Genomic DNA, 17,633 nt, shown 5'->3' on the forward strand with positions numbered 1-17,633 from the left:
AAAGCCTGGGTAATCTTATATCCTGCTGAACTACTATAACCTTTGCATAGAAAATTTGGATCTATCAAAATTTTAAATGCACATACTCCCCTTTTGACCTAGCAGTTGTATTTTCTAAGAAATTATCCTATAGATACAAGGTTATTTGTCACAATATCATTTGTGGTAGCTCTAGATTATGGATGACATCAATTCTTATCAAGAGGGTGTTGATTAATTATTTAATATATACAATGGAATCCTATGCAGTTACCGAAAGGATGTGCTAATCTGAATGTAATCCTATACCAAGACAGATTGTTAAATGCAAAAAGTAGATGAGGAACAGTGTCTATAGTATAGTTTACACCATGTGTAAGAAGGGGATATAAGCATGTTTATGTTTGATTTACACACAATATTATTAGAAGTATACAAGTAAAAGTGGCAACAGTGGCAGTCTTATCAGGGGAATTATGTATATAGGGGACTTGGAGGTCTAGAGAAAGAAAAAGCACTTTTTACCATACACTAACTTATACTGTTTAGTTTCCTATCTTGTGCCAATAATAATTTGTCATTCTAAAATCACTAACTATGGCTTGTACAAAATGCCTTCAAATAAATGAGGACGTGATGAAATGCATTACAAAGAAAGCACTTTACAGTCAATAAATTTAATACAATATGAATGCAAATAAGAAAATAGGTGTTAACGTTTTTAAGTAAAAACAAAAAAGAGAACTTCATTTGGTGCCAGAAAACTCAAGGAAAAGAAAGTATGGTTAAATGGGTCCTCTGGGAAGGCAGAGAGCAAGCAGATCAGAGTAAAAGAGGTACATATAAGGACCTCAAACTCCCAAAAACCTCAGTGCAGGGTTTCTAAAAAACTAGGTACTTCACATGATTCTTGACTCAAAAGGCCCTTCCATGACAGGTCTCTCTCCCTTACCTGTTCTCTAGCCATCCAGATCCCTACCCACAAGGCAAGTGTTATGAGAGTTTTAGTCTTCCCAAACAAGTTTATGCATAACAAGCAAATATGTATTAATTCATACTTACTTAACCTTCTCCCTTTTCACACAAGCATAGTTACATTACACCCAGTAATACAGTGTCCTGCATCTTGCTTTTTCCCACTGAAAAGCATATCTTGGAGTTTGTTCCCTGAGTAAAAGTAGAGCTACCTTATTTTTTACAACAGCAGCAAAATATCCTACTCTATGGAAGCCTCATAATTTATTTAACCACTTCTTCAGCACTTAAGCTGCTTCTAATATTTTACAGTGAAAATCCTAGACCCATATCCTTTCATATGTGGGGAAGTATATCAGCGAGGATAAATTTTGAGAACTACAACTGCTGGATCACAGGATATATGCATTTGTAATTTTAATAGATACTTAAAGGAGTGATTCACAATATCCTTTATAGTTGTGAGAGTGACCTATTCCCTGCCAACAAAAGGGTGGGAGAATGTGAAGCAGTGATGGGCCACTTTAGACATATACACTAACGGTTAATCAGTATAAATAATAATAGAGTTTTATTATGTTCTTCCATTGATAGTTCTTAAAAAATTGTTCTGTAGTTAAGCACATGGAAACATAAAAAGTTACTTTTCATGCTTCATCCAGTTGTTACATGTAATAAAATAGTATTGTCTGGAATGAAGACCCAGAAGACCTTTCACTCTCTCTGAAACGATTTTGTGTAAAATCTGTAAAATAGGGATAATTCTCCTTCTTTTGGATGATTGTGAGACTAAGTGGCACTTACAAAGGGTAGAAGTACTTTGTGAACTAATACAAAGAGGATTAACATTAATGAATACAGATTCATCCAAAACCCTTGTCAAAGGGTCACTCCAGAGATTACCAGTGAGCCCTAATTTTATGTATTAAACCTCACCAGACTAACATTTTCTCTTGCTCAGTTTGTGGTCATCATCCTACACAAATCAGATTAAACTGAGATCCAAACACTTAACCAGTGTTCAGTCAGAAGTAATCTCAAGTCATTGAAAGAAAACTATGTAAAAGGCTGGCCTTCATTCATCACTTTCTAGAAGCTTTAGATTTTTGCCAGATAAGAAGCAGGAACAAGATGTTAGAGAGACCAGTCTGCTTACTACGTCTCCTTTTCTTTTCCAGGGGAACAGCCCTGAAGCTACGGCTATGTCTTACTTAGTAAGCTATGGCTTACTTTTCCCTCCATTTCAACAGAGACTTGCAAAAGCTGTCACGATGCCAAACTCAAACCCCAGCCCCCTGAGCCTCCTTTGGGGAGGCCTGTGCTGAAACCCATGGGATGGGTAGACAAGATCCTAGACCTGAGGAGTAAGAAATCTAAGGCGGCGGGTGGAGAACAGGTCAGTGGAGAGAGCTGATTCCTCTGCATCACATACCCTGGAGAAGGCAGAGCTGTCCAGCTTTTACCTACCAAAACAATGTGGCCCCAAGTCATTTAAGAAAAAGAAAGCTTGCAGCAGGCTAACCATTATGTTCAGCTGCTTCTGCTACAGCTCCCTATATTTTCTGAGCTCTCCAAAACAATAAAAACAAAGGAATGATAATGACCTAAAGCCTGAGTCTCCCTAAATAAATCTCAACTCAGAACACAGAACACCATTTCTTTTCTGAATTCACTGAGCTCAACTCAACTAGTCATGTACTATTGACGTATTCTTTTAGGAAGATGGACTAATTTAATTTCCTGTCACTGGGGCTTAAAATCCTGCTCTGGGTCCTTCTCAAAGGAAAGGGTTTTCTTGCAGAATGCCCTGATACGTTTTTTTTACTTTACTACCTTCCTTATTCATCTTCTAGCCAGTCTAATTACAGTGATAAATCTTGAAAGGAATTCACAGCATTGCCAGGAAAAAGCAACCACGGGTCAGCGGCTCACCACCTTCATCCTGCATAACTTTTCAGCTAGACTTTGTCATGCCAATGTTAACCACCACTGTTTGCATGACTAGTACATGTGAAAAACTGAGTTTTTTCCCATCTTCATCTCTTTTGTCTTCTGAGGAAATCAGCTGTGCATTTCTCATGAAAGCCACACTCTCCCAGACCATTCTCCAACTCTTTCATGTTTGAATTCATGCACTCTCACATTTGCTAGTTGTCATGGAGCTGAACCTCAAATTCTAGAACTAGGTTTGGATTGGATTCTCAGTAATTACTGGCTTCCTATAGAGATTCTACCACAAAGGTGACAAACTGGTCACATTCTAATTGAAGCATTTTATTTTATTTTGTTAAAAAAAACAAAACCTCAGCAATTCCACTTCTATTTATGTGTGTCCTGGTGAAAAACCTTTGCACATGCACACAGGGAAACATGGACAACGATGCTTCCTGCAGCATTGTTAAAACAGTAGAAAAACTGCAAACAACCTACACACACATTTATAAGGAAACAAAAATAAAATATGGTATTTTCATATTACAGACAATATACAATTCAGTACTTAAAGGGAATAAATTAGAGCAGGGGTCAGCAAACTACACCCATAGGCCAAATCTGACTAATGGCCTATTTTGTAAATATGGTTTTATTGAAACACAGCCATACCTTTTGTTTATAGATTAACTATGGCTACATTAGTTATTAAATAGCAAAGTTGAGTAGTTTCAGCAAGACAGTATAGTCCACAAAACCTAAATTTTATTTACTACCTGACCTTTTACAGAAAAAGTTTGCCAGCCCTGAATTGATTATATATGTATATATATATTTACATGGATAAATAAACAGGTTGAGTGAAAAAGCAAGCTGCAGGTGATAATTATGACTAAAAACGTATAAAACAACATGGTGCTCATGGATTTGCACTTCTTTATAGAGAAGTGTAAAAAATGGGATGGAAGGATACACAACAATTTATGACAGTGGCTCCCAAATTGGGCAGAGTGAAGTGTGGAGAATGTTAATAACTGTCAATTCTGGTTGTTTCCTGTATGATTCTCTGAATGTTTAAAATTTCTCAAAAGAAAAAACAAACCAAAACACCAATTCCACATGAACAAAAAACAGATTTTTTGCTTCTCTGAAAGAATGGGAATATCTGACAGCCCCAGCCTGTGCCCCAACTGAGCAACAGTTGCCTCCCTGGTGGACCCAACCTATCCAGTCCTCCCCTCCCCAACCCCAGCTCCTTAGTGTGTTCTGCCCAGCATGCTTTGCGCATTTATACTACCTGCCTGGCTCCTGTAAGCATCCTGGTCTATGACCAAATTCATGTATACACATTCTGATAGTGAAAGGCCGGCCATGCTACTTTATTTTTTAAAACAACATTTACCAAGGCTCTGTAATGACATGGAAAATGCTTGCCATAGACTAGAAAGCAGTTTACAAAATTGAATGCGTGCATCACAATTACACAAAAATAAGACATACATCAAAACGTTGATAGTGGTCCTCTTTGGATGATGGGGCTACAGGTAGTTTCCCCTGCTCCCCCCACATTTCCATATTTTCCAAACTTTCTTTAATGAGCATGTAGTATCTTCATATGGGAAAAAATAAAGTTCTGGCAATTCACCAGAAAGAGCCCTGCAAGGAGGAGCAATCTTTGGGCACCCAGATTGCATACTAACGCCATCTCTTTAATCAATGTATTCCAACGCACCATCCTCTAAGATCAGACCAGGCTACCACCTGCCAACTGACTGGTCTGGAGTTCGAGGCCTTGGAGTGTCTGAAAGGCAGCCTGAGCCATAGATCACATGGGCCACCAGAAAAGCACTGCAACACTGGGGCAAGAAGACAGAAGCGACTCTCCGTTAAGCCAGCCCAAACCAACCCCTGGGCAGGTTTCTCTCAGGGGAACAGCCTGTTTCTACTCTGTATCCACCTCAGCACCAGCAACACTCCTCTATTTCACAACGGTTCCTAACTGTTCTGAAGTCTCAGGACTCCTTGTTTGCAGTCCCTGAACCACACAGGACAGCAAGTTCAATTCTGAGTCTGGTTCCCATGATGGCCAGTTATCACAGGTGAGCTACAAATTTTCAAAACAAGACTCCTCACTTCCAGAAAAACAGCATCACTACCTTGCAGCACTTTTAAAAGGACATGGAGTTGGTGTCAAGGGAATAGTTCTGTATCTGTTTATATGTGTATAAAATATATCTGGAGGGATCACACACGAGCCAGAGGGCAACCCTGGTTACCTATAGGGAAAAGAGCTCAGTGGCTGAGGGCCAAGAGCAGAAAGGAGACTTACAACTCTTAAGTTTTGAATCACATGAATATGTTGTCTAGTTAGAAAAATAAAATCAGAGGAAAAGAGAGAAGGGAAAATTCTGTGAAATTAAGTAAAGTAACATCCAAGTATTTAAACTATTTGCCTCTTTTTGCCTATCCATTTTTAATGACCACTGTGAATATAAGATAATAATGTTTCAGTTGATGAACAAAGGGCCTTAGGAGTAAAACTAGTTTCAACTTTATGGTGAAGTTTCATAAAAGACCTTCTATGAGGTCTACAGCAAAGGGATCTTTCACTTTGTAATGTCACTGTAGCATACAGGCCCAGCCCTACAAGACACAAAAGATGTTAAAATAACAGACTAATAAAATATATGCTGTTGTTATTACAGGCTCTGTTTATAGCCACATAGTTGTGTAAACTGTCTAAAACCTTTCAAACTATCCCTTACAATACATATAAGAGCCACAGAGTCTCAAATTGGTATAAATTATTTAAGGACAACTGAGCAATCAATAAAAAAACATTGAAATATAATATTTAAAATGTAGTACTCCTCCTGACACAGCAACTCCATTTCTTGGAATTCTCTTAAGGACATCACTGAATAACTGAATGCATATGCAAGACGAATGTACATGTTTATCACAAAACTTATCAATAAGGGATTGGTTAGAATATGATACATCTCTACAAGGGAAAATTTTGCAGTCATTAAGAACGGCAGTAAACCTCTAGGTATTTACATGTGGGAAGATGTTCATGACATTTTACTGAGTGAATAAAAGCAGGCTACTAAACAGAAGAGTTACTATGATGTTATTTATGTTTACATGTGTACATTCAATGTGTAAAGGAAGATGAGAAAGGCAGTATAAAGTCATGGTTAAAAGAGTGCACTTTAGTGCCTAACAGGTCAGGGGTTCGGTTTCTGCTCTGCCACTTAGTTATAAAATCCTAAGAATGTTACATAAGTCATAGTTTCTTCTGTAAAATGGGGTTAATAACAACACCTACTTTATAGAACTGTTCTAAGGATTAAATAAGCTAATAAATGTTAAATGCTTAGCATAGTGTGAGATACGTAACACACACTCAGGAAATGCAAGTAATATTGATCTCTGGGGGTTAGCTTGCAAGTGAATTTTTTTTTGCTTTCTTTGACCTTTCTGATAGGTGCATGTGTTTTATTTCTTATAAGCAAGCAATGGAATGGCAATAAAACTATTTTTTCTTCAAGGAAAGAAGTCTAGCACCTTTATTTCAGCTTAAGTGTCTTAGGAAGACAGGCTACTTATCTGGAAAGAAACCTAAAAGGTCACAGGTAAGAAGCATGAATAAATTAAATGCCTGCCCTGAACTCAAATTGGAGCTGTACATGCCCTGTCATTTGATGACCCAAACAGGTAAACAAAGAAAGCATTTATCTAGGGGAGAAAAGAGGGAAGGTAATCCTTTTTTTATTCAACTGTGAAACATTTATAATACATTCATAAAAAATATATTCAAGTCTAGAGGACACTTCTCTTTCAGAATCAATGTGGGTTTGGGATTTTGCTGTATTTACAGTGTATCAGGAGCTTAATGTGTATTCCTCTTCTAGTCCTCAAAGTCACTTTTGAGGAAGAGCTATTATCCCTATTTTAAAACTGAGGATAGGAGGCTCAGAGAAATTAATTTGCTGAAGGTCACTAAGCAATTAAGTGGCACTAGTCAGGATTCAAAACCAGGTTTATCTTATTTAAAAACCCACATACAAACATAGTTTAAAACACACACCCATACACATGTGTATTAATATACACAGAGATTAAAATTCAAGCTGTTTGCATGAGTATCAGTGAACAAGTAATCTTCCCCCTCTCCCTGGGGAGATAGTTGATGCATATGCAAGCATTACTGTATCTGTATTGTTCCCCTACTCTTTTCTAAAACTCAAGCAGAAGTACACTATGCACCATTCTCCATCTTCTAGATCTTGGGAGACATTCTCCCTGACTCCTTTTAAATAGTAGCCTAGATGCCATGGTATGGTTGTCTTATAACATATTTGATTAGTCCCCTGGTGAGGGACCTTCTGATGGTTTCTGGTCTTTTGAGATTATAAATAATGCTGCAGTGATTATCCTGGACATATACCTTTACTACAGGTAGGAGTAATTAGTAGGATCCACTCTTAGAGTTGTAAATGCTATGCATGTTCCTTTTTGAGAAAGATGCCATCCTACCCATTCATCCTCCTCCAACAGTGTACCCCATGCTCACATGACCCCGACATACAGAGCTCGGGCTCTGAACCACCACTAAGCTATGAAGCTGGAAGAGATTTCCTGCCAGGAACTCCTCCCTCCATGTACCAACCCAGGAAAGAAGTGAAGTGGTTTCTCTGCTAAAAATTTACACTCTGATCTAAGAGACTTAATCAACCACATAAAACATTTGGCCCTTGATTAGGGCCCTTTTTTCAATATTCACTCAAACTAATTGTTAATAATGTATGGGTCCACCAAGGAAATCTGAATACAGGATATTAGACTGTGTTAAGGAATTATTGTCACTTTTTTAGGTGTGAAGATTGAAAATTTTTCCAGAAGGTTTTTACTTTTAGAGATACATACAGAAGTATTTTCAGATAAAGTTATATGCTGCCTGGGATCAAAATAATCAAGGGTGGGTGGGGTAGGCAGGAGGATAGAGATGAAATAGAATTGCCCTGTGCTGATAACTGCTGGATCTGGATAATGGGTCCATAGTCCATTATACTATTCTATTTTTATGAATGCTTGAGATTTCCCTTCCTTCTTTCCTTCTCTCTCTCTTTTATTTTAAAGAAATCTTAATTGCAGCAAAATAAATAAACAAATAAAATGTACCTTCTTGGAAGAATAAAGCAGGGGGAATTACGCTCCCTGACTTCAAGTTCTACTACAAAGTCACAGTAATCAAGACAATTTGGTATTGGCACAAGAACAGACCCACAGACCAGTGGAAAAGAATAAAGAGCCCAGATATAAACCCAAGCATATATGGTCAATTATAAACTATAAAGGAGCCATGGACATACAATGGGGAAATGACAGCCTCTTCAACAGCTGGTGTTGGCAAAATTGGACAGCTACATGTAAGAGAATGAAACTGGATTATTGTCTAACCCGATACACAAAAGTAAACTCAAAATAGATCAAAGACCTGAATGTAAGTCATGAAACCATAAAATTATTAGAAAAAACATAGGCAAAAATCTCTTGGACATAAACATGAGCAACTTCTTCATGAACATATCTCCCCAGGCAAGGGAAACAAAAGCAAAAATGAACAAGTTGGACTATATCAAACTAAAAAGCTTCTGTACAGGAAAGGACACCATCAGTAAAACAAAAAGACATCCTATAGTATGAGAGAATATATTCATAAATGATATATCCGATAAGGGGGTGACATCCAAATTACATAAAGAGCTCACACACCTCAACAAACAAAAAGCAAATAAGCCAATTAAAAAATGGGCAGAGGAGCTGGACGGACACTGCCCCAAAGAAGAAGTTCGGATGGCCAGCAGGCATATGAAAAGATGCTCCACATCCCTAATCATCAGAGAAATGCAAATTAAAACAATGAGTTATCACCTCACACAAGTTAGGATGGCCAACATCCAAAAGACAAACAACAACAAATGTTGGCAAGGATGCAGAGAAAGGGGAAACCTCCTACACTGGTGGGAATGTAAATTAGTTCAACCATTGTGGAAAGCAGTATGGAGGTTCCTCAAAAACTAAAAATAGAAATACATTTGATGCAGGAATTCCACTCCTAGGAATTTACCCAAAGAATACAACTTCTCAGACTCAAAAAGACATATGCACCCCTGGTTATCGCAGCACTATTTACAATAGCCAAGAAATGGAAGCAACCTAAGTATTCATCAGTAGATGAATGGATAAAGAAGATGTGGTACATATACACAATGGAATATTATTCAGCCATAAGAAGAAAACAAATCCTACCATTTGCAACAACATGGATGGAGCTAGAGGCTATTATGCTCAGTGAAATAAGCCAGGCAGAGAAAGACAAGTACCAAATGATTTCACTCATATGTGGAGTATAAGAACAAAGAAAAAACTGAAGGAACAAAACAGCAGCAGACTCACAGAACCCAAAAATGGACTAACAGTTACCAAAGAGAAAGGGACTGGGGAGGATGGGTGGGAAGGGAGGGATAAGGGGGACAAAGGGGCATTACGATTAGCACACATAATATAACGGGGGCGGGGGGGTCATGGGAAAAGCAGTATATACAAAAAAGACAAGTAATTATTCTATAGCATCTTACTCTGCTGATGGACAGTGACTATAATGGGGAACATTGGGGGAACTTGATAATAGGGGGAGTCTAGTAACCATAATGTTGTTCAAGTAATTGTACATTAACGATATAAAAAAAGTACCTTTTTAACCATTTTTAAGTATACAGTTCAGTAGTATTAACTATATCTACACTGTTGTACAAAAGATCTCTAGAACTTTTTCATTTTGCCAAACTTTAACTCTATATCCATTAAACAACTTCCCATTTCCCCCTCCTCCTCAGCCCCTGGAAACCACCATTTTACCTCAAGATTCATCCATGTTACAGCATGTGCCACGATCTTTTTTAAGGCTAAGTAATATCCCATTGTATGCACACACCACATTTTCTCTATCCATGGATCTATTTATGGATATGTGGGCTACTTCCACCACTTGGCTACTATGAATAACACTGTAGTGAACATTGGTATGCTCAAAGATTCTCATTTTAATCAGACTGCCATCATCTACCTTTAAAAGAGGGAGGCGGCATGGAATAACAAAAAAGAGATTTGGACATGCTTGGGACAGGAACATGTCCTACCATTCCCAGCTTTGGGACTCCATGCAAATCCTTCACCCTGACTCTATTTCCCCATCTGTAAAATGGGAATGCCATCAATACCCTGCTCCTTGGGGTTGTGTGAGGATTAGAGGATAAGCATGTTAGTGCCTGGCCCACAGATGTTTCTCCCCTGACCCAATTTACAGGAGAAAAAGCCTGAAACTTGGAGGGAAATAACATAGCACACTGAGTTAATAAGTGGCAAAGTAAGCAGAAACCAAGTCTATCTGGCTCCAAAGTTCATGGCCTTTATTCCACACTAGCATGTCCTAACTATCAGTCATCCAACTGTCACTTCTCAATTTTTACCATATCTGTGCACCACCTGTACTATTATTTACTCGAAGTTTTTCTTTAGATCTACTTCCTTTTAGCACAAATTTATTTTTAAAAGAAACTTTATGCACTACCATGAATGGGAAAACAGTATCATTCATTGTAAATAAAAGGAAACTCTGAAAATAAATATAAGGACACACAACAGTGTCACTAAATTCTGAGGTACTGTAGCTTACTTGGGCCTCCCAATCTGTCTTAGTTTCAAAGTGAGTTTAGCAAGTGGTAAGGCACAAACTGGGACCAAACAAACATTCTCCTTGACATAGAATCAAAAAAGTTTAAAAGGAAATCACTCTCACCATGCCATTCAACATAATTCAGGATGTTGGGTTTCAGTGTTACCTAAAATCTTCAGTTCATGGAATTTGTATTACATTTGTCTGTGTAATCTGTATCAATTACACACATGTAATCTGTGTATATGTTAATGCTGGAGAAACTCTACCTACGTAGGCTACCTCTATAGTAAACAGTTCCTGAAGTCACTCAAGCAAAATTTCCTATAAATCACTGGATTTATTTCAGTAATATGATGAGATAAATACTTTAAAAAATCCCTCTCAAAAAACAAGAATCCTCTCCAAAAGTCCACCAAAACTGTCATGGTTCACTGTCCAATTCCATAATGATATGCTTGTTCTCAGAGCTCAAACAGCACATAAAACCAGTAATGTACATACAATATTTCTGCTTAATGTCACCAACCAACAGCTTACTCAGACAATGAAAGGCTAAAAGGCTAAAGGCCCATGTTTTAGGTCCTACTCAGAGAATTCTGCATCAAAAAGAAAAGATTAAGAAGCAGCAAAGAAGGCTGAGAACACTGTTAAAGGATACCTTATGGTATCTAAATTACATCTCAATAAAGGTATTTTATTCAAGGTACTTTTAGAAGATCCTAATTAATTTTAAGAAGGAAAACATACAGTTCTCCTTTAGAATTTTTTAAGTTCTAACTTGTCCTGAACCATTTATTTCAAACTGTTCCCTTACAAGGTTTAGAGACAAGCAAAGATGGACATGTGGGCTACCTCCACCTTTTGGCTACTGTGAGTAATGCTGTAGGGAACATATATGTGATCATATGCAGCACTGTATGTGATTATAAAAAGCTGGAAACAAATGCCCAATGCTACGGAAAGTTTACTAGTTCAGACTTATTAAACACAGGAACATGGGAAAATGGTTATGAAATGTTAAGTGAACATTTCCAAATACAAAATGGGAGATACATTTTGAATGTATCTAAAAATATATCTCTAAGTGGATAAGTAAGCTGAAACTGAGTTAGGATACCATTTTCACAGGTAAGTCCTCCCCACCAAAATATAATATTGTCTGCCTTTTCAATTTCATTTAGACACTGCCTTGTTAAAAACACTTACTTAAGGAGGCTGCCTTTATAATAAAAAATCTTTAACAATTAAAGGATCTGGTTTAAAGAAATCATCAGAAATGCAAAGGTTTATGCAAATATAATCATCAAGACATGCTCTGTAGCATCATTTATAACATGAAACTGGCCTAAATGACAATGGAGAAATAGGTAAGAATTATACCCATGCGATAAAATATACTTAGGAATATATTTGCTTTTGGACAGTAAGATGTTAATGGTTATTTCTGGGTGGTAAGGCTTAACATGAATCTTAATCTTTTCAGGACACTCCTCAAAGGAAATTCATTATTTTAATAATCAGGGGAAAAAATCTATTTTTAAAATGCTGGCAACTGAAGAAATAAGGAAGGAAAAACACTATATATTGCTTAGGCTAGAATCTGACTCGTTATTGCAAATCTTGCAAAAACAGTAACTACTTCCACCACGAATTATCTTCTTGTAGTTATCTTAAGTTGGACTGACCTTTTATCTTACCTGGATGGAATCTTTTATGATTTACTAGCTAGATTTTTTTGCTTAGGTTACCAAAATATGTTATAAAGTAATGATTACTGCAATCCACAAGCGGCGGGAGGCTATGCCATGAGCTTTTAGTTTCTGTTCAATTTATGTCACGTACAAAAGACCAAAACCAAGCTCTTCCTAAAACCATGTCTGAAGCTGATATGAAGGACCTCAGAATGGGTAACAGTATGTCAAATCTCAACTCCCACTAATGGATTACAACTTCTATTTCACTTGGTCCCATTTCCATTTATGAACTATGTTCAAATATGACAAAATGCAAGTGCTGCAAATATCCTGCCAAAAACTTTAAAAATAAAACCACACCAACCACAATGATCACTGATGCTCTCCAATGCAAACTGATTTAAATAAATAAGCATCCTAAAGTTAGATCTGTGTGTGCGTGTGAAGAGCTTACTGCCTGCAATGTGTCACCGTGATTAAGCGGGCCTTACACAGGAACGTTCCAAGCTGCAGTGCAGATGTGTGATGCTGGTAGGACAGCTGATTGTAATCATCTCTGACTGCCAAAAAATAGGCTCTAAAAGCCCCACCCCTGAAGGTCTTGGAGAAAGCTCAGCATGAAGTCACCAAGGAAGAAGAAAACATCACCCAACTCAAAGCTCATTCTTCCAGGCAGGGCTCTAAGAGCCTTGGAAGACTGACTCAAGCCCTTATTTTGCATATAAAGAGACTGAGGGCTAGAGAGGTTGAATTACTTGCCCTAGAACATATAGAGACAGAATTGCTATTAGTATTCCTCCGCCCATATCCCATTGCCTTCTCACACCAGAATTTCCTGTGATGGCACAGGCCTTGACCAAGAAATCTTTCTAAGCTTCTGGGGAGATAAGATGTTGAAAGGAAAACAATGAGCCTACAGGACAGAGAGGGGAAACTGAGGCAATACAAAATGGAATCTTTTGCAACTAGGCAGTGAGTGATACAGGGCTTTAGCCACCCTCTTCTTGCCCAGTGTAGATATTATCACCAGAACCAAGAAACAGCTTACCGCTGAATGACTCAAAATACAGGCTCATAGTTCCTACCTGCTTCAGCTGTTTCAGCCCTGAGTTAGACAACTAAGAAGTGTGAGAGGAAGCCTATCTCACAAATTGGATATCTTTTGCCTATCAGTCAAGTAACGGACACGCATAGTTAGATTAAAATAGCTCAAGGGTTTTTTCCCCTGATTTCTTCATTCTTTGAAGTCACTTTTCATCAGCATTTAAAATAACTCCTCAGGTACAAAGGGAAAGGCCTTTGACAAGTCAACAGAGATGTACTGCCCCCCTGAAAAACAGATGAATGAGTGAGTGGTAGAAAGAATAATAGACTTGCAGTCAGCAGACCTGGGGAAGTTATTTGTCTTTTCTATGCCTCTACTTTCCTCTTTTGGAAAGTGGGAGTCATGACAGCACCTGTATTGCAGGGTTGCTGTGAGAACTAAATGAGACAGCACGTGAACAGTACAGCACGTGAACAGTGCTGCTAACAGTGCTTGGCTCAGTAAGCACATGCTATTCCTATTACTTTCATTATCATTATCAGCAAGCCCTCATTTTGCTACTTATTGCCAAAAGAATGCATTTCAAGCTTTGATGTACACAGGAAACACCCAGGGATCTTGGTAAGATGCTGACTGGTTTGTTAGATCTAGGCTTAGTCTCCATTTCCACAAGCTCCTAGGGAAATGGGTGCCTCTGTCATGCAGACCGCACTTTAAGCAGCAAGGATCTATGTAAACCAGCACCCAGCAGGTGCTTATTGACCAAAACGAATGACCTCCGCCATCTCCACGCCTCATATGTAAACAGGGGATAATACATATTCCACATGATCCCAGTTGACTGAACATTAGTAAATGAGAATGCCCAGGAAAGAGCATTCTAAATAGCAAACAAAGCTATCCACTTGGAGGTGGTAGGATTGCCAGTCTTACCATTCACCATGTTGAATTTACAACACTGTAAAGCCTGTATCTACTAGCATTACTAGCATTATATGCAATTACTAGCATATGTGAAAAGAAGGCTTGAATTCCCTTGCTCAGAAGGGTTACTCCATTCAAGGATCCTCTAGGAGTTCTTGCAGAACACAACAGCTTTTCAAGGGATTCCCAAGTCAAAGGCTCTGAAACTTTAGAAATGTCATTTGATGGCCAGAGAAAGAACCAGTCTGGCAGGGAGAGCATGGGCACTGAGAGTGAACGTCACTAGTGATTCCATTCTGTCTCCCAAAACTGGCTAGCCTCCTTCCAGCCTTCACAGCCAAAATCTCAAGTCAGGACAGCAATGCCAATAGCACAAGACAGATGGGCACTGCCCTGGCTAAGCCTATACCTGCCACTCCACAAGCATGCAAGAAGCCAGACTGCAAGAAAAGCAGGGTTATGGCTGTCCAAGGCAGAGGCTTCGGTGACATGCCCCTGGCTGTCTTTCTGCAACATAATCTGGGGTCTCCTCCCCAACCTGTAAGGTCTGATGTTTACACCTGGGCCTCTCCACACAGGGTTCAGAGTGAACCATACCTAATTCTCCCTCCCAAGGTGCCCTACCAAAAACTTCTCATTTTAAGACACAGATGGCATCACAACTATCTAATTGCTCAGGCCAAAAATCCAAGAGTCACCCATGATTTCTTTGGCTCTTCTCCCCAAACACCTTGCTGGTTCAGCCTCCCAATCCATCCTCTTGTACTCCACTGCCACCACCCTAGAAGGCCACCATCACCTCTCACCTAGCCTCCTAACTATTCTCCCAGTTGCCATTCTTACATCCCCTAAAATCCACTAACCACATAGAGGCCAAAGTGGTTTTTTATCAAAAAGAATATAATTATCCTTCCTAAAGCCTTCACTGGCTTTCCATAGCTTGTAGCTCCTTACTCTAGCCTAAGGCCCTACATGATCTGAGGCCTCACCCCCACCCCTCGCATTGGCCCACCCCTCACCCCCCACCATCTTGGCTCACCTGCTCCAGCCACTCTGAGCCTTCTTTCAGTTTCAGAACTTATCAAGCCCATTCCCATCTCAGACGCTTTACCCTTGCTGTTCCTTCTGCCACATTTTCAAATTGGCCCCTTCCTGGTAGCAAATCTCAGCAAAAGTGTCACCACCTCAGAGAGGCCTTCTCTAACCAAAGTAGCAGCCCCCAATCCCCTCGAGAAGTTACTCTCTATGACATCACTGTGTGACTGTCTTAACAGTGCTAATTCCTAATCCAAAGTACCTTGCTCATTATTGGTTTATTTTTCTGTTGCTGCAACTGGAACATAAGCTGCATGGTGGATACTATTATTTTCCCCATTTTACAGATGAGGAAACTGTAGCACAAAGAGGTGAAGTAAACTGCTCAGTGGCACGCAGCTTGGAAGTGGCAGAACCGAGATTTGAACCAGGAAAGCCTGATTTCATGCTTTTAAACCACTAGCTTGCAGTTGGAATTGCACAATGCTGAAAAAGCCTTCAGATACCATCTAGCTTACTCCTTTCATTTTAAAGAGGAGGGAACTGAGGGGCAGAGAAGCCCCCTTTTAAGCACTCCAGCTCCTTTTTTGAGGTCTACACTTTGGATGCTATCTATTTAAATGAAGCTTTAAGTAAGATCTTGTTTCCTTGCCACTGGATGAAAGCCTCTAGCCAAAGAAGCTAGAAGTAACAAAAGAATACCCTTGGGGCTTTGTAACAGCTACTGTTGAGAAATCAGAGACATCAGGGTAGGAGGAAGAAAATACAATATTTACCTGGAAATGTGTCCAGCTCTACCACTTAACAGGTATAAGATTCTTAAGCAAGTCATTCACTTTTCTGAGCCTCAGTTTCCTCTGAGGAAACTGAAATGGGGGTAACATCACCACCTACCTGGCAAAGGCTATGTGAAGATTAAATGAGATAATGTGCCTGAAAAGTGTTTCTTAATCATATACTTACATGTAACTAGTACATTTTAAGTACTTTCCAAAAGTCATAATATACTCCTTTTCTTCCAGAGGAGTCAACAAAGAAGGCCCAAGTAGAACCTCAGCCACCTACAAGAACTTGACCTCGGGGTTTCCCCCACTAGGGCTACTTGCAGAAGTCCACTCCACATCCCTTGCTTTGCTCTGAGCAGATGGAGAAGTAAAACTGGGGTTAGACGGATGTCAACAGTGGGAGGAAAATCCGTATGAGCTGGCACTCTATACACCTGTATCCTTCCTGTCTCAAAGCCATCTCCTCCTGGAAGTCTTGCTCAAACCACCCCACCGGCCTCATAATAGCTTACTGAACTACTGAACTTACTGAACCAAGCTACCTGTCTAATAGAATTCCACACTTGTTCATTAAACCATTTTACAGATAAAGAAAAGAAGGCTCAGAGGTTAATTTGTCCCAGGCCACACAATTACTAGAGATGCAGAGTCTCAAACTCAAGACACTCAGACTTAAAACTGGACTCTTGGCCCCCAAGTTAGGGTGCCCTAAGAATTCTCCCTCTACCTACTTAGGGAACGTTCAATGGCTCATCTTAACTACTATGAGCCGCCATGTGTAAGGACCCCCTTGCGCAAGCAGGTCAACTAAGGCCAGAGGGTAAGGGACTTGCCCAAGGTCACCCAGTGAGCCGGGCCAACGGCGAGGTACAGATCCCCACGCTTTCGCTTCCCTGCCTCCTTCCCGGGCTGTGGCCCTGACCACCGCCCCAGAACCCCCAGATGGACCCCCAACCCCTCGAGCATGGATCTGAGGGTGGGGTCGTACATACGCCGGGGGAAAGAGGGGCGAGGCGGCGCGGACGGCCGGAGGATGCCCGGGAGGCAGGGCAGAGGATGCTCCCGCTCGCGGAGCGGCCACGCCAGGCAGCGACGCGGGCGCGGGAAGATCCCAGACGGCGGGAGGGATTGGCCCTGCCCCGCGGTGCCCGGGCCCCGCCTCGACTCACCTGCGGCCGGGGCCGAAAGCGGTTGGCGGCAGCGGCGGCGGCGGCAAACCCGGAGTTCAGCCATTCCCCGCTGCCCCGGATGGGGAGAGACAGTGGCGGCTCACTTCCTTAGCAACCCGGCTCGGCGACCTACTTCCTTAGCAACCGGTGTCAATTTCAATAACTTTATTGGGACACGGGCGGCGGACAGAGGAAGCCTGCGGGGCAGTAGGGGCCCAGCACGCGTCGTTCCTTTCAACCACCTACCAGATGTGAAACGAGTGAGACGTGACCTGCCTCCACCCTCTGGCATCTCGTGCCTCGGCTTCCACATCTGTAAAATGGACAGCACTGCCTTGGTCGTGCCAC

The 17,633-nt window shown here is 40.3% G+C and overlaps 1 protein-coding gene across 2 annotated transcripts in view; it reads right to left on the bottom strand.

Annotated features, from left to right (window-relative positions):
* The window catches only part of KIF3B (kinesin family member 3B), a 45,069-nt gene extending 27,658 nt beyond the window's left edge, over positions 1-17,411 (bottom strand). For both annotated transcript variants that reach the window (XM_037004627.2, XM_017660646.3), the window contains exon 1: positions 17,286-17,411. The gene's annotated coding sequence lies outside the window, so the exon portion shown is untranslated. The remainder of the gene's footprint in view (positions 1-17,285) is intronic.
* Positions 17,412-17,633: the final 222 nt, after the last annotated feature.

This window comes from Manis javanica, chromosome 5 (genome assembly GCF_040802235.1).
Source record: "Manis javanica isolate MJ-LG chromosome 5, MJ_LKY, whole genome shotgun sequence".
In the NCBI taxonomy this organism is placed as follows: domain Eukaryota; kingdom Metazoa; phylum Chordata; class Mammalia; order Pholidota; family Manidae; genus Manis; species Manis javanica.